The 18,322-nt window shown below is 42.8% G+C and overlaps 1 long non-coding RNA gene across 1 annotated transcript; it reads left to right on the top strand.

Annotated features, from left to right (window-relative positions):
- The first annotated feature begins 15,951 nt into the window (after positions 1-15,951).
- On the top strand, positions 15,952-17,704 carry LOC148155851 (uncharacterized). The gene is made up of 2 exons (XR_015764977.1): positions 15,952-16,778; positions 17,418-17,704. It is a non-coding gene; the product is annotated as an uncharacterized LOC148155851 (long non-coding RNA).
- The last annotated feature ends 618 nt before the right edge of the window (positions 17,705-18,322 follow it).

The following is an 18,322-nucleotide window of genomic DNA, read 5'->3' as shown; positions in this document are numbered from 1 at the left end:
CATGCGTTGTCGTGGTTTCAAAGTGTGTTTAAAGCAGGTCTTGCTGCAGCTGGATGCCATACAACTGTTAATAACTGTTAATAATGATCTACATCATGATTCTACGTTGCTGATTAAATAAAATCATATGGTAATGACAGCATATGCATGTCTGAGCTAAGCGTACGACTATCTGACAACGTATGCTGATCTGACAGAACACCGTGAGTTCGTGTTAAGCATGACGATCTGACCTAACAGAACACCTGTTCTTTGTTCTAGTAATGCTCTGTGTACACTGCATCATTATTTAATTATGTACATTGATATTTAAATTAACAAATAACTAAAACACAAGAACGAAAGAGCACGCAGAGCATGCACATTGCTCTTTGTTTTTGTTCAAAGTGGCAGCTGTAATGTCTGCCATGATGTCAGACTACCTGGCTTCATGTACTGGGAGAGAGAGTGAAAACAGTCACGATGAGCGCCTTCTGTTTGGTTACTTCTTGCTTGTTGCTCCTTGGTCAGTGTTCATAGTTGAGCGTTATTTACCAGCAGGGCATTGCCTCAATTGCTATGTTTAATGGTGCAGACAGTGGTGGATTCTTATATGAGCAATATGGGCAAATGCCCAGGGCGTTATGTTTTTAGGGATGGCACGAGACCATCACACATTGTAACACAGAAATGGAATATTTAATATTGGTAAAATGTATTAAGTATTTAATATCTAGGTGTTTTTATGGGAATATGGATCTTTCAGATTATTCTGAGAAGCAATTTCGATCATATTTTACATTTTATTGTGTCATGTAGCGCGGGCCGCTGGTCTTGGTCTTGACTCGGTCTCGACTTTCCTCGGTCTTGGTCTTGACTTGGTCTCGGACCCTAAAAGTCTTGGTCTTGTCTCGGTCTCGATACACTCTGGTCTTGGTCTTGTCTTGGTCTCGGGTTAGGTGGTCTTGAACACAACACTGCCTCCAAGCGACAGGTTTCACAGACTAACAGTGAGAATCTGTTAGTCTGAGGTCAATGATTGAAGCAGGAAGGCATGAGGAGGGTTTGGGGTCTTGGTTTGTGTGGTGAGCTGGGTCACAGAATGGAGTTAGCGGTGGAAGGTGGACAGGTAAAATGTTCCTTGAAGAAGGAAGGAGGTAGTCTCGGAGGTTACAGCTCAAGAATTTTTGAGCAGAGAATACAGGAGGAGCAGATCTATGCAAGACCTGTAATTATTTAGGTGTTCACATTCAGTACTCCTCAATTCCAGTCCTTTGCATGTTTTAGATGTGCCTGTTTTCCACAACAGCTGATTCAAATGATTGCTTGACCTCTTCTCCAGTCATCAAGAACTGCAGAAGCCTGTTAGTCACCCACAGATTCAATCCACGTGTGTGGCAGAAACATGCAGGGCAGGGGAATTGAGACACACTGAACTAATTCCTGTTTTGCATCATTTCCAGGCCACTAAACAAGATTAATACATGACTGCTTGACTGGGATGTTTGTGATTGGCCTCCTTCTTCCTGGATCTCAAAATAAGATGCAACATCTTCCTTTAACCTCAGATGCCGTCATATCGTATTTTATTCCATCAACTCTTTGAGAACTCTTATCTCATTGCCAAATCCACATTTGTAATCCAGAATATGTTGTGCTCTGTGGGTGGCTGACTGTTAGAACAGTGTTTTGTTTTTTCTCAGATATAGTCTCTGCCCTTTGATTGATTCTGCAAGAGCTCACTACTTGTATTACATCTCAATTCAGAGAGCAGACAGTAGGAATGTCTGTGTCTCACGGTGTGAGGAATTGTTTAGTTTCTTCGGTGACATGCACTATTTCTGTGTATGCACAAAACGTTTTATGTCTTCTGTGGGTTACCACAGGGCAGCTGTACCTACTATCCAATAGCTTCCCATTGTCAGTGTGTGAATGTGTGCATGAATGGGTGAATGTGCTTTGGGTTCATCTGGACTTGTGCTGTCTATGCAAGAAGAGGCAGTTTACAGAATACCGTCCCCTTAAGATGGATGGAAAACTCATTCTAAGAAAAGGCTAAATGGACACATCAGTTGTCAAGTGATTCAAATTTTAAATCTGATTAATCACATGCTTACTGTGAATTAATCACCAATAGTTAATTGTTTAGAAATTATGAGTTAATAAGAGTTCTAAATGTTGTTATTAGGGCTGTCAATTGACTAAAATATGATGTAACAGGCAAAAACATGGATCATTTCTCAAGTCTTTGACGCTTTGGTATTTATCACTGCTCATGTTTTCTGTTTGTTCATGGCAGCTTAGAGTTGCTTCAGTTGTGAATACCTGCATGTAAAACAATGATTTACCACATTGTTTTGTCAGTAACAGAGGTTCTTCCTGTGCGTCACAGAGCAGCGCTGAATAGGCGGAGAGGAGAGAGAGTAAAGCTGTTTTCCAAGATTACTTAAGAAACTGAAAATTAGCCCCATTATAAATGTCCCCTCTGGGATCAATAATAAAGTATATTATCTTCTAGAAAAACAGATGTGAAGGAAGCTCAACGTGTGTGTCTTGTCTTTCTCATACCACAGGATCACACATCGAGGGAAGATCATATAATACATTACCCTCAGCCATCCTAGGTTGCAGGGTAACATGAACTCCCATGCCACAGCAGCCGTGGGATGCGAATAATGCGAAAGAACAAGTAACAGAGTGTATAAGGGAAAAGCTCACCACCAGACCACACACTAACTGGTTGGGTCCAGTGCGCGACTGCCAAGCGTCAATTGAGTTTAACTGCTGAATATGAATATGAAAAGACTTTCAGAATATATGAAAGCTGACGTCTTAGCAAGCTTTGGGTGACGAGGACTGGAAAAAACTGCTTTTAACCAGTTTGGATGTGTGAATAAAACACCAGACTAGACTAAAAAGCCTGAAAGTCTGGAGTTGCTGTACAGCAGACCCATTCAGACGCAGTGCTGGGAATGCAGTTCTCGCTGTGTGTGGGTGGACTACAGGAACTTGGCAAGTGAACTGTAAAGTGCTCCAAAAGCCATTAAATTGGGATCTGCTCCAGATCAAATACTCTAAGTATCCTGTGTAACATGAAAGGTATCAGCATGATTTAGAAAAAAAAAAATCTATTGAGTCATGGCGTATATGCTTGGCCTGTTTCCACATCCTGCAACCACATCTTTTATGTCGGCGTTTACTCTCTCCTTTGACGCAGTTGATTCAAATAATTGCAATTCAGCAAACGCCTGTTTGTCTGCCATCAATTAACGTCTGCTGGGCTGAAGCAAGGAACACATACAGGGTGTATTAGGAAATGAGCACAATAAAACATTGTTTTACTTAATGAAGATGTGGTATATGCCGCTTCTCACGGCCCGCCCTCCTCCGTGGTCAGACTTTGTTTCAATCAAAGCATTTTTCTGCAAAGAAAAAGAGCAGCCAGTGGAGACCTGCTGAGTGCAATGCAGTGCTGCACAAATGCATTGACCATTGTAAGACTTCAGCATGACTGATGGTATTAGTCTTTCTGAAGCTACATCCACACAGCTGATGTGGATGCTCAATTCTGATTTTTTCTGAAAGCGGATGTTTTTTGTGCACATAATCGTTATTACCAATTAAATGCAACCACAATCAGAGTTCTGTGTGCATGATTTAAGAGCCCAAAGTGACTCACATGCACAGAAGAAAAATGTAGAAGTCACCCAGCAGAGCAGTTTATAGAAGTAATAATCGATGTTGACATCTGTTATCGATTTGTTGAATAATGGGAGCTGACAGTGTGGCTACAAGATCATAACAAGAATAGCAGTGAACTCTTTGCATAAAGTCTGTAATGTCTGCCCATGGCAAAATGAAGGACAGGCTTCGAACTTTTCCTCGTCTTTTTTTTTTTTAAATGGTCAAATACGGAAAATAGTCCGTTAATGTGGCCCCTGGCGCTCACACACATTCACAAGCATGTGAGAGAGACAGCTCCATAGCTGTGGAGAGACAGCGTGCTGTGGACTACAGTTTCATTCAGAGTTGTGTCTTCCCCAAACCTTGTTCATCTGAAGTTTCCAGGTTAGTTTTGTGGTGTCCCTTTTGTCTAGTGTCTAGACTAGTTCTAAGTAACCATGACTCCCTTGGATTCTGGACTGCGGTTGGATTGTGTGGTCTCCCTCTTGCTTTCTGGAACTGCATATGGTCGAACACATGGCCCTGGGCTTGTGGTTCTCACTGTGGTAAAGTGATTTCACTGTCCTGATTGTTTTGGGTTCTGTGCTTTGGCTTACACTAAATTACCTTTAGATCCTGGGTTGTTGCGCTCCCCCTCCTCCTGTGGCCCCCGGGTGCGCGCACCTGACCTGCAGATACGTGGCGCGTGGTGAGCGCAGCCATGTCAATGCCACTTCCCCCTGAGTTGTTTGGTCCCCGTCCCGTCCTTCTGCTTCATGTCTTTTTCAGCCGGGTTGTCCTTTTTGTCATATTGTTGCATGTTCATTTGCTGCTCCCTCCTCTCCTTAACTTCATGGTGCCACCAGCGGCGCCGGATTCATTTTTGAGGTGGTTGGGGGGGAGGGTGGCATGGGGTGTTTAGTCACCTCTGTTTTGCACTTTGAATGTCAGGCGTGCGCACTTGTTCAGTTGACACGATGGCACCTGTCAATCAACTCATTGGGTTTGTCGCAATTTGCCCCGAAGTAAGCGCCCCTTACCTGGAGGACAAAGCTGTGGGGTCCATCATGCTAAGCGGTCTGGCTACTGATTTACTGATTGCTGGCTGTTAAATGCGCTGCAGTGATAAAGATATGGTGAAAAATAAGTTGTGGGGGAACATGCACAAAGCACGCTTTACCCAGAGCATTTAGAGGAAGGAATAAAGTTTGTTCCATTTTCAAACCTGGTGTCTGGAAAAATGCAGGATAATGTCGGCTGCAGGATAAATGCCTGCAGCCGACCCAAGAACAGCAGAATACAGATATCCACTGTATTAAAACACCATTTTCGAAGGTTTTGTCATTATTACATCATATTCTTAATGGTTAAATATCAATGCGGTCCAAAGCAATAAATATATGCTGTCTCTACAAATGGGTGCAGTTTGCGTCTCTAAACCAGACGCATGTGACGCTCAAAGCGCGTTTGGTGTGAAGGCACCAAAAGTACAACACGCCTAACTTGAAGCGTCAGAGGCGTTTTTTTAACGCGCGTAACGCGTTTAGTGCGAACGCACCATTAGTAGGTTAAACGGTTATCCAAGTGGATGACCCGTCAGGTCTTCAGTTCGCCAAACCACTAAAAAAAAAAAAAAAGCTCATAAACCAGCGACCTGCCAGAACCGCACACCCGGTAAAAAGCTCAGGCGGGACCCAAACGACCGCTCTTAGATCTAAGGGAGGGATCAAACTCCGCTCATTTATTTTTACCTTACAGAAAAAGCTTCAAGCCGCCAAATAAACCAAAGTAAATTGACCAATAACATTTAGGCTTCTGCGTGCCCACCCCCACAAACTCACACAGACTTGCAGGCACGTGCAGAGGGGGGGACCTGGGAGTGCTTGAGCACCTGCCCCTTTTGCTCCTTGCCCCCAAGTGCCCTTTTGGCCAAATTTTTTTATTTATTTATTCTAAGCCCTCTTCTGACACATAATAACATGTACTAAAATTATTTTTCTTTTCTTTTTTTTGTACAACATAATAAGCCCCTCGTCACCTTGTTACCTTTGACCTTTTGCCTGTGACGCATGACACAGTTGCCTCTCACGCAGTGAGATAAGGCGGCTAACTGGAGCTCAACGTAGCGAACGTTCCAGATTACAGAACAGCTTTTGGTGAATTAAAAAAAAAAGTTTTTGGTGAATAAAGTGGAGCAGACTTGCTACTTGTCAGATGACTTAAAACCACGTTGAACTTTGTATCGTTTCTGCTTCAGCACGGAGTGGCGGTTTAAGCAGAGAGGTAATGAAATACAACAGACACTGACTCTGCGTCTGCTTTTCTCTGAAGAACTACTGAGCGGGAGGAGTACGGAGCCCCCCAGGGGACATGGGGAATTTTTTTTCTTTTGCGTTCCCTCGCAAAAGGTTTTGCATTCCCTCGCAAAACTTTTGCGTTCCCTCGCAAAAGGTTTTGCGTTCCCTCGCAATAATCTACTGATCAGTTCATGCGGCATAATTGATACTGTAAGCCTTTTTTTACGGTGGCCGCCGTACTTTCTGCTTTAATACAAGCTTATAAGCTTTTTCCATGGACTATTGAGTTATTATCGCGGGGCAATCAGTCATCTGATTGTGTCTCTGTTGTGTTCGTGTCTGAATGGTTTAAAGGGCTGCTTTCAGTGCCGTTCCATCTGAGCCTTAACAGACATAAACATACAGTAAATAAATCGATTTTCAATCAGTTTTCTGCACCAAAGAGTTAATATTTCTAATATTTCTGAGTGGGAGAGATAACCAGCGAGACTGCTAACAATATATGGAAAACAAAATGGAAAAACTCCACGATTAAACTTTAATGTAATTGTTCTTTAACAAACAAAAATGAATTTCAACAGCCAGAGACCTGAAAGCTATGAGTGGCCATCGATACTGATGGCTGATTGGCTTTTGGAGGAAAAAAATAATTCACGCAATTACTTTTCAACTCGAGCAAAAATTATCTGCACTGGCAAAGTGTGGGTGAGCATTTGGTCCGGACCGATAACGGACATGTGTCCCCGTTGTCTTTTTTTTTTTTCCATCCCAACGCAGTTAGAAAGAAAGCGCCACAGTTCTATAAACACTGCACTTGGGCCAGATGTGGCACAAATATAGAATTCTCATTCAATTTTTAGGCAGAATTGTTCCAGACACGGACTGTATCAGAGCCAGAGCCTTTTTTCAAATGTCAGACCGGGTCCTGATCCAACCCGACCCGGAGCTGCGCATGTGGTAAACCTTTAGGTGACCGTTATGATCTGGAGCCTCAGATTTGGTCCAGATCTCAGTGCTGTAGGTTTTATTTGTGCTTCTCTTCATATATAAACATAGAGAGATAACAGTCACAGATTGTCAGAGTCTGTGTAAATGTCTGGTGAGACCAGCTGAGGGGCAGAGCAGGGCCGTAAAGTGGGGGGGCCAATGGCCCCTTGGACCCCCCTATTCTGGTGCCTATGGGTGCCACCGATACCCGCATAGCTTGTGGACCTTTCATTTTTGCCATTTCAGTTACCATTCCTGACTAGTGAGCAGCCGCTTTACCGCATTTCTGGAAGGCCTCAGTAACCAGGCCTGGTGCCTGCATAGCCACAGGAAGCTCAAAAAGAGAGTGGCACCAAAACGCTTATGGCAACAGAAGAGCTGACCAGTACTGGAACAATAATGGAACTATTCCAGAAATAACAGTTCAGTTACTCTGGAACTGAACTGTTATTCAGTTCCAGAAAACAGGACCTGGAAACTATGCAGAAGGAGGACCTTTTACAACAAACATTCCACATAGCACTTTGTGACATAAAGCCACATTTGGCTCCAAATACCCAATATATGAAATTTCAAGTCCATTGGCTGCCTGCAGCTGCAACCAATGACAGGATTGGAGCCTGTCAGAGCTCCATGGCTCAAAATACTTCCTAAAAAACTTTATCTGATGGTAGAGGCTGATATTGATCCAGTATCTGGCAAGCAGGGGACCATTACTTCACCGCAGGGGACCATTACTTCACCCTTATTGACCTTAATAGATGGACATGACGCCATTAAACACCCCTCCTGAACTTTGGCTCCCTTTAAGGTTCACCACTCAGCTTAAAGGTGAACCTGCACCAACATACCACATATGCAACCTAACAATGACTAGTCTTGGCTGGTAGAGCTGCAAATGGTATAAGGCTTTGACTTCCACTCAAAAAATAGCTATAATGAAATGGAAACATGAAAAAGGTTTGGAGAGTTGGAGCCAATCCCCCAAGATAAATGGTCAGTTCTCCTCCCCATCTATCAAAATTAAAGCTTTTGGTTCATTAATAACTGATGTCTTTGATGTTTTTAATGTTTTTATCTTTAGTTTTTATGTTTTCAATGTTTTTAATGTTTTTATCTTTACTTTTCATCTAGTTATTAACTACTTTTTATTTCTCTTTCACACTGTCTATGTAAAGCCCCCCCGGAAAATGTCCCAGTTCAATGAATCTATATCTAGGGGTGTGAGAATCCTTGGGTTTAGAGACCCAGTTGATGGCGTTTCAACTAAAAACCTAGAGGTTGGAGTCCTTGTCAAACGGTGTTTTTGACTACAGTCCCAGAGGGTTAGAGCCCCAGTTAAACGACATTTAACTGAAGTCCTAAAAGGGGTTTTAATGTTTTTATCTTTTTCAAAATGTCTTTCTCTTTCTCACTGTTTTTTCAATGTCACATGCTGTTTTTATTTTAATTATGTGAAGCACTTTGAAATGCCTTGCTGCTGAAATGTGCTATACAAATAAAATTTGATTGATTGATTGATGAATAAGATTAAATCTAAATCTGCCAGGTGGTATAAATAACTTTTGACTCCACATTGTCCCTACAGGACACACAAGAGCTGTGCTAAATGTAAATGAGATGCCAAAGCAGGTTTACAATGCTTTCCCCTGTTTTACTGCGCCTACTCTCTCACACAGCATGTCACTGTCTTTGCTCCAAGTACTGTCCAGAACAGCTTGAAAACATATGAATACAGTTCTTCTATGATCTTATAAAGATCTGGCTCATCTATAAGTGCAACAACTTCAAACTCAGACATTAAAAAAACCCCATTTGGGACAGAGTCTGGATGTGATTTCAATACAGACAGCACAGACTCAGTGCAGCTGCTGGAATGTCTGCATTTTTTAAAATCCTGCAAAGATCCTCACCATCCTGTCTGGGTTTTTAATTGTATTTACTCAAAGTAACAAGCAAACATTAGCGAACATTAGGCCACCCAGACTATATCTCTGTGGTATGCATACTTATTCAAAGAACTGAACAGTGTCAATCCACACTGTATACAGTGTGTCTCTTCAAAAGGATTGAAGGGTATTTCAACACTCTTCATTTTCCCAGTTCCAGTTCAAAGGATTTTCACAGCATAAATCTTGATGCAATGCCAAATCAAACAGCATGTCTTTACAGCATTTAATGAGAGAAAAAAGAAGTAGGATTACACAAAGACAGGGGAGTAGGGAAAGGATTTGATTTGTCACCTATCTGCATCAATCATTGTACAATGGGGTGCATACAAGACAGTTCATCTGGCAACCTTGTCATCACAAGGCAACACAGAGGTACACAGGACGAACAACCTTGCATGCACACCCATACCTAAGGACAGTTTAGAGAGAGACCAATTTATCTGACAATCAAGTTTTTGGAGCCAGAGTAAGCAAAAAGAACCCAAAACAAAAACAATATGAAGAAATACCCCAGGCTGGCATTCACACCCAGTACCCTCTTGCTGCAAAGCAACAATTGTTACTAAGTGCTCCACCGTTCAACATCTTACCACAGGATAGTCATATTGATCTTTTGAAAATATAGCTTGTATCAATGAAGACATGAGTTTGATTTGATGGGTAGACGCGTGATGAAAATTGCGTCATTTTGTTTGCAGAGAGGCATTCGCCTGTGGAACTCGACACTGGACCCGGGCTGAACTGTTTTGACAGAGCTCTGTGTGAAGTGTGGCCTGATTGGCAAGAAGTTTGTTGACGTGCTTATATGAAATGACAGCATTGGTGATATTTGTCTTCAACTAGTCCACCTCCACTATCTGGTTTTTGGATCTTAAGGAGACATGAACATTTTTGAGGAACATTTGTCTGACACGATGAGGAATTGAGTATATTTTTTTAAATTCTTCACTGAGTAACTCCCATAAAAATAAACACTGGTGAATGGTTAATAACTCCTGGACAAAATTAGTAATGTTGTTGTTCATGGAGGGGGCTGTCTGCAGAAAAGTCTCTCTCTCTCTCTGACCGTTTCGTAAAAGCAAAACAGAGGATGCAGGGAGAGGTGGGGAACCCTCATGTGACGCATGTCAAAGCGGGAGGTGTGACTGCGCCGTTGTATGAAAGGAGTGAGCTCAGAGTTCAAAATTGACTGCAGCAGAGCTTTTTTTTTCTTTTCTGTTTGTAAAAGGAGGAGTTAGCTGTGCTGACATATGGCCAGTTCAGAAATTTCTGCAATTATTTTCACACATTGTGTTGAATATTTAAGAGGCTTTTTTTGTTTGTCAGCAAGGCCTTTTAGTGTTTTGTCTCGTTTAATGTAACAAGCCACAGTCATCCTTACAGTGGATCATGGTGGTGTTGGCATCATGCTGTGGGAAAAATCGTTCAGCAGCAGGAAGTAAGAGACTAGTCAAGATAGAGGGAAAGATTAAGGCAGCAACGATCAGAGACTTCCTGGATAAAAGCTTGCTCCAGAGCATCTTGACCTCAGACTGGAGTGCAGTTCATTTTTCAGCAGAACAATGACCCAAAGCACATGGCCAAGACATTCAAAGGCGTGACTTCAGAAACACTCTCCGAATATTGTGGAGGGGCCAAGCCAGAGTCCAGACTGAAATCGGATTGAACATTTCAGGAGAGATTTAAACATGGCTGCACAGATGTCGGTGGTTTTTCTCCAGCTCCATTAGATGCTGGATGGCAAAGAAAAATTGACCAAAGTTCCTAAAGATGAATGTGCAAAGCTTATGGCATCATATTGAAAAAGATTTGAGGCTCCAATTACTGCCAAAGGTGGATTAACAAAGTATGTTGATCCACCAAAAGCTGTGAATACTTGAATAAATGTGTCTCTCCATGGGCTTCCAACTTATCATGGTGGAGGGGTTTGAGTGTCCCATTGATCCCAGGAGCTGTGCTGTCAGGGGCTTCATGCCCCTGGTCGGGTCACCCAAGGCAGACAGGTCCTGGGTGAGGAACCAGACTAAGCGCAGCCTGAAGATCCCTTAAGATGAATTCCAACAACGGACTGTGTTCCCTCGCCCAGATGCAGGTCACCAGGACCCCACTCTGGAGCCAGGCCTGGAGGTGGGGCATGTTGGCAAGTGCCTGGTGGCCGGGCTTATACCCATGGGACCCGGCCAGGCTCAGCCCAAAGAGGAAACATGGGTCCCCCTTCCAATGAGCCCACCACCTGTGAGAGGGGCAAGAGGGGTCAGGTGCAGTGTGTGATGGGCGGTGGCTGAGAGAGGGGACCCTGATGATCTGATCCTTGGCTGCAGAAGCTGGTTCTTGGGACGTGGAATGTCACCTCTCTGGTGGAGAAGGAGCCAGAGCTGGTGTGTGAGGCTGAGAGGTTTCGGCTAGAAATAGTCGGTCTCACCTCGATGCATGGCTCTGGTTCTGGAACCAGTCTCCTTGAGAGGGGCTGGACATACTTCCACTCTGGAGTTGCCCACGGTGAGAGGCGCAGGGCAGGAGTGAGCATAGTTGTTGCCCCCCATCTCGGTGCCTGTATGTTGGGGTTTACCTCGGTGAACGTGAGGGTAGCCTCCCTCCACCTACGGGTGGGGGGACAGTTCCTGACTGTTGTTTGTGCTTACGGGTTGAATGACAGTTCAGATTACCCACCCTTCTTGTAGTCCTTGGAGGGAGGCCGCAGTTCGATGATCAACTTTGTCATTGTTTAATCAGATCTGCAGCCGTATGTCTTGGACACTCAGTTAAAAAGAGGTGCGGAGCTGTCCACTGACCTCTACCTAGTGGTGAGTTGGCTCCGGTGGTGGGGGAGGAAGCCGGTCACACCTGGCAGGCCCAAACGTGTTGTGAGGGTCTGCTGGGAACGTCTGGCAGAGTTCCCTGTGAGGCGGAGCTTTACCTCCCATCTCCGGCAGAATTTCGAACACGTTCCGAGGGCGATGGGGGACATTGAGTCTGAGTGGACCATGTTCCATACCTCCATTGCCAAGGCGGCTTATTGGAGCTGTGGCCGCAAGGTTGTCTGTGCCTGTCATGGCGGCAACCCTCGAACCCGTTGGTGGACACCTTCAGTGAGGGATGCTGTCAGGCTGAAGAAGGAGTCCTATTGGACCTTTTTGGCCTGTGGGACCCCAGAAGCAGCTGATGGGTACCAGCAGGTGACTCGGCATGTGGCTCGGGTGGTTGCTGAGGCAAAAAGTCGGGCGTGGGAGGAGTTTGGAGAGGCCATGGAGAAAGATTTCCGTACAGCTTCGAGGCGATTCTGGTCCACCATCCGGCATCTCGGGAGGGGGAAGCAGTGCAGCACCAACACTGTTTATAGTGGGGATGGTGTGCTGCTGACCTCGACTCGGGACGTTGTGGGCTGGTGGGCAGAATACTTCGAAGACCTCCTCAATCCCACCAACATGCCTTCTGGGTCAGGCTCTCCAATCTCTGGGGACGAGTCGCCAAGGTGGTTAAGAAGCTCCTCGGTGGCAGGGCCCCGGGGGTGGATGAGATCCGCCCGGAATTCCTTAAGGCTTTGGATGTTGCAGGGTTGTGTTGGCTGGCACAACTCAGCAATATCGCATGGACATCGGGGGCAGTTCCCCCGGATTGGCAGACTGGGGTGCTCCAATGTGCTCCAATTACAGGGGGGTCACACTCTTAAGTCGGTAATACTTTATTTGAAGGGGGCTGAATAAGACTGTATGACACTTTCATAAACATGACATAACACCTGTCATGAACATGAATAAGTCTTCATGAATATTTATGACTGTTGTCATAAAGCGTCATTTGGTAAATTATGACACTTTTAATACCAAGTTGACATTATTCAAAATGTCTTTATGACAACTTAACATTAACCAGGAAATCATTACTGTTTAAACTTTACCTTTAATAACATAAAGTTACCTAATTTTTAAAGTGCAATCAGTAATACTTTTATAACAAATTTATATCAGTAATGATTTCTTGCTTATACAACTTTATTTGCTTTGGCGAAGCTTACATGAACATTCTGGGCGGGGCTTAAGGACAAACAATGTAAGACGTGTTCCGATTGGTTAGCGCTGACTAAAGCGGATGACTCCCTGAGATCTCAGAACTCTGTCCCGAACTGCAGGGCTTCGGTCAGGGGAAACAGAATGTGAATGGTAAGTAATCCTCACAAAATTACACCGTTTAGCAGCTTCTAAAGTGTCCACCCTGTTTCAAAGAAGAAATCTTACACAACTTTTGACGACAGTCACATATTTTGTCTGCCGCGGTCCCCGGTAGCATATTGTGCTAGCTAATGTTAGCACTAGGTAAAGTTCATAAACTACCCAGATAGCACATGATGTTAAATCAACGTTGAAAAATAGTTAGAATCGTTGATTTTTGGTTGAAGTCGACAAATGACGGTGGATCAACCATCAAACAACCATCCAATCAAACCGTTGAAACTGTGACATTGAATCAATGTTGTTTTGTGGTTGAAATCTGATCACTGAAATGCCGAAGTCTGATTAATGGTTGATTTTTGGTTGAAGACGACAAATGACGGTGGATCAACCATCAAACAACCATCCACCTCTAGCCAAGTAACCAATGTTGAAACTGTGTCATTGAATCAATGTTGTTTTGTGGTTGAAATCTAATGACTGAAATGCTGATGTCTGATCAACATCTGATCAATATTGAATCAATGTCAGATGTATTGCCGCACCCCTTCCCCTCCTCTCCTCCTCATCAGCGCTCTGGGTCAGAGCATTTTATTACTGAGCGGGGGTTATCACATTTAAATTAAGCACTGTAGAGGATAGTCGGTGGTGATTCCTTTCTGTACATTTTCTTACTTGTTCATAACAATTCTCACTGACTGTTTGTGTGTGATATATTGACACAAAAACATCTACAACTTACTACAAGGAGTGGAGGGGTCCACCCCCACCGTTTACATGAGTGGGATGTCCCAAACACACAGCTGCTTCGCTGTTGGCTTGGAAAATATGTTAATTCAATGTTGAATTATCATCACAAAGGTTGCATGTTTGGTTGAGGTCGACAACTGATGGTGGATCAACTATAAAACAACCATTCAATTCTAGCCAATTAACTAACGTTGAAACTGTGTCATTGAATCAATGTTGTTTTGTGGTTGACGTCAAATAAATGAAATGCCAACGTCGAATCCAGTGTGTTTCAGCACTGGTCCTCCAGGCCCTACAAGTTTTAGGCATTTCCCTAATTCAACACACATGATATTAATTGACGTCTGATTAACGGGGTTTTGCTGAACTGAAAAAACGCAGGTCAGTTTGATTGATGTCAAGGTTTGGGGAAGAACTACCCAGATAGCACACAATGTTAATTTAATGTTGAATTATGATCACAAAGGCTGCATGTATGGTTCAGGTCAACGACAGAAGCTGGATCAACCATCAAACAACCATTCAATTCTAGCCAATTAACATTCATTGATTGAAATGCCACATCGAATCCAGTGTTTTTCAGCACTGGCACCAGGCACACTGCCCTGCAAGTTTTAGGCATTTCCCTAATTCAGCACACATGATTTTAATTAACATTTGATTAACAAGGTTTTGCTGAACTGAAAGCATGCAGGTCAGTTTGCCTTGAGGATAAGGTTTGGGGAAAAACTAGTAATCAAAGTGTTCAGGTGTTTTTTGCACCCCTCACCACCGCCTGCCATTCAAACGCCCAACCCCCTTCCCTCCACCTGCCAAAAACACACACACACCTCTTTCCCCCCACCTGGGCCCATCTACCCCTCAATCGGGTGAAACAACTTTAATTTTAAGTGAGGGTTTTTCATTTTTCACATTTTATTTTTTTAAAAGATTGTTTTGGCTAGTGGCCTTTATTTGATAGTTAATTAACAGGAAGGTGGGTAATGAGAGAAGGGGGGTAATGCAGCAAAGGTTGCCAAGGTCAGGAATTGAACCTGTGACAGCTGTGTTGAGGACTGAGTCCTTGATTGTGGTTTGTGCTTAACCCCTGCGCCACCACAGCACAACCCCTTTTAGGTGAGGGTTAATCACGTTTTAACTTAAGCACTATGTGTTGACAACACTGAGTTGTGATTCCGTTCTGTACCCAGATTCACTAGCGGAACAAGTCAGCGTTGGGCCGGGGGGCGGGGCTAATTACCGGACCCCTAACGAATCACCAGGCCCCTGACGTTTATCGCCTGCGCTACCAGAAACTGTTGAGCGAGGGGCGGGGAGGTTGGTCTGCGTTTTTTGGTTGATCTTTACCCAGGAAACACATCGGCTAAACCGTGAGTGAAACGGTCACTGGGACAGACTAGTATATATTCCATTGAGGGAAAGTAACTTTAATATTAAATAGACCTTTCTCAACAGGCGGTAGACTTTCTCAGTCTATAATCAGATATTTAAGCCCCCCCCCCATAGCTCTGCGCCTGCCCAGATTGCACATGATGGCAATTCAACATTGAATTAACATCTTTTGCCAACAAGCCAACAGCGAAGTGGCTGTGTGTTTGGGACATCCCACTCATGTAAATGGTGGGGGTGGACCGCTCCACTCCTTACTCCTTGTAGTAAGTTGTAGATGTTTTTGTGTCAATATATCACACACAAATGGTCAGTAGGACTTTTTTATGAAAAAGAAAGAAAATGTACAGAAATGAATCTTCACCCACTATCCTTTACAGAGGTTAATTTAGAATGTAATACCCCCCACTCACTAATAAAATGCTCTGACCCAGAGCTCTGATGAGGAGGAGAGGAGGGGAAGGGGTGTGGCAAAAGAGCTGACATTGATTCAACATTGATCAGTCGTTGATCAGACATTAGCATTTCATTCATTAGATTTCAACCACAAAACAACATTGACTCAATGACACAGTTTCAACATTGGTTACTTGGCTGGAGGTGGATGGTTGTTTGATGGTTGATCAACCGTCAGTTGTTGACCTCAACCAAAAATCAACCATTCTAACTATAATTCAACGTTTATTTACCGTTGTGTGCAATCTGGGGAGTTTGTTGCAGCCCTCATCACCTCCTCATCTCCCCCTACTCCCTCCCAAACCTCCCCCACCCAGCCGCTCCTCCCAACCTTCTCCTCTTTACCTCCTCTCATTCCTTCTTCCCTCCCCCTCCTTGAGCTCTGGGTCAGAACATTTTATTACTAGGTGGGGGTTAATCATGTTTCAAATTAAGCACTACATGTTGAGAACAGTGGGTTGTGATACCTTTCTGTACATTTTCTTACTTGTCTGTAAATATTATTACTGACTGTGCATAATGTGTTGACACAAAAACATCTACAAGTCTGTACTAGGAGTTGTACAGTCCACCTCCCCAATTTTACACTTGTGGTTTGTCCCAACCAAAAAGCCACTTTGCTGCTGGCTTGTTTGCTACCGGCTTCTGAATTGAATTCTCCGCTGAGCACTTTTATGGTAAGTTTTTCAATATTACTTTGATCTTAAATGTGTTTATTGAAAAATAAGGGCATTGTTTTGTGCCCATAGTAATCCTGGTTATTTTGGGGCAAAACGGATATTTTTAATAATTGAGGTCATGTCTCCTTTTGTATTATTTTCATCCTACCCACCACTCCAGGCCTAAGTATGAAATCCTGCGAGATTTTGTGGAATTTGAGTTTTTAAAATAGGGCGGGGCCTATTGTTTGGTCTGGGAGAACATGTGGTGGACAAGGAAGTGTAAGGCTGGCTGGTCCAGGTGGGCTTTAAATTGTTGTGATAGTAATCTCTTATTTTTAACTTTTTATTATGATATGCTTAGGGATGTGCTTAAATGAGCCTCTGTACCAGAACAGCTGAGTTGGATGATTACATGACCGTCTGCAGCCATCAAGAAGTGCAGAAGGTTGTTAATCATCCACAGATTCAATCCAGGTGAGGCAGAAGGGAAACACTTAACATGTAAGGCAGGTGAAACACTGAACTAAACCTGCTAATGACTGATTCAGTCTGTTGATCCTTGGATTGGTAACTGGTTAAATTGAACTGGACTATTGTTACTTGTGTGGGATCTTTATTAGCATATAGACACTTTTTAAGGAATTTAATCAACTTATTTGGAAATATTTGTAGTTGATGGAAGATTGAACCAGCTATTTGATGGAAGTTTATTCTGTATAAATTATAATTTTTCCAACTACACTATAAATCACCTTTTGTTCAATTTATTTGTCTCTGGTGTGTTAAATAAACCTGATCCTCCCTGAGTTTTATTGTTAGGTTTTCTGATAAACAGCCCTTTATTTTAAATATTGATTTAATATCAATATCATAAATCCTACACTATACTGCAGCTTGATGGGTAAATGCAGTTGTATATGTAAACATTAAGATAAATATTAATGGAAGATTAAGATCTTAATTTAACAGTGAGTGTACATGGGGAACTATATGGTTTGTATTTGTTCTCAGACCTGTAACCAGTACAGTGTTTAATCTTTCATTGTGTTTCAGAACTTTTCAAATGTTTATCATCTTTCTAACTGGCACCTTCCTCACTTTTATTTTTTTCAGCTGTTGCTCTGCAGTTTGACCAAAAGCTGACTCTTGAGGACTGCAGCAAAACTGTCAAGAAGTGGCTTCATTACGCGCCAGAACGAGAGGAAGACATCACAAGGAATCAAAGTGACGCCAACCAGAGTCAAACTGGGGTTACCACAACTTGTACTGTTTCCCTACTTCATACAGTACAAAGCTTAACTTCATGGACTCTGTTCTTCTGTGGACAACAGACTGTTGTTTTGACAGTCAAAAAGGAATCAAATATGTTTAAAGATCTGTCCCTCTTTTCTTAAATAAAATGTTATATCAAACCCATGTTGTCATTTTTAACCTTTTGTACACAGTTTACGCATCATCTGCCAATAATACAGTGTTTAACACCAGTGAAGAAATTTTTAGTGGCATGTTATGATGTAGACCTATCAGATGTAAAATGTACATAAATCCTTAGCTTTCATTCAATATAAAAACAACCCAAATCTGCATGTACATCCACAGTCAAATGAGTGTTGAATCAACATTGATTCAATGTAGAATTAACACAAATCTGCATGCAGATCCACGTTCAGCTGATGGTTGAATGAACGTTGATTCCTAACTGATTCAATGTAGAATCAACACAGATATGCATGCAGATCCATAGTCAAATGAGTGTTGAATCAACATTGATTCCTAACTTATTCAATGTAGAATCAACACAAATATGCATGCAGATCCACGTTCAGATGATGGTTGAATCACCATTGATTCCTAACTTATTCAATGTAGAATCAACACAGATATGCATGCAGATCCATAGTCAAATGAGTGTTGAATCAACATTGATTCAATGTAGAATCAACACAAATATGCATGCAGATCCACAGTCAAATGAGTGTTGAATCAACATTGATTCAATGTAGAATCAACACAAATAT

Source organism: Poecilia mexicana, unplaced genomic scaffold, assembly GCF_051168715.1.
Source record: "Poecilia mexicana isolate PSO_F unplaced genomic scaffold, ASM5116871v1 scaffold_13, whole genome shotgun sequence".
NCBI classification, from domain to species: domain Eukaryota; kingdom Metazoa; phylum Chordata; class Actinopteri; order Cyprinodontiformes; family Poeciliidae; genus Poecilia; species Poecilia mexicana.
The sequence above is the reverse complement of the archived record's forward strand: the minus strand, read 5'-3'. Positions and strand labels throughout refer to the sequence as shown.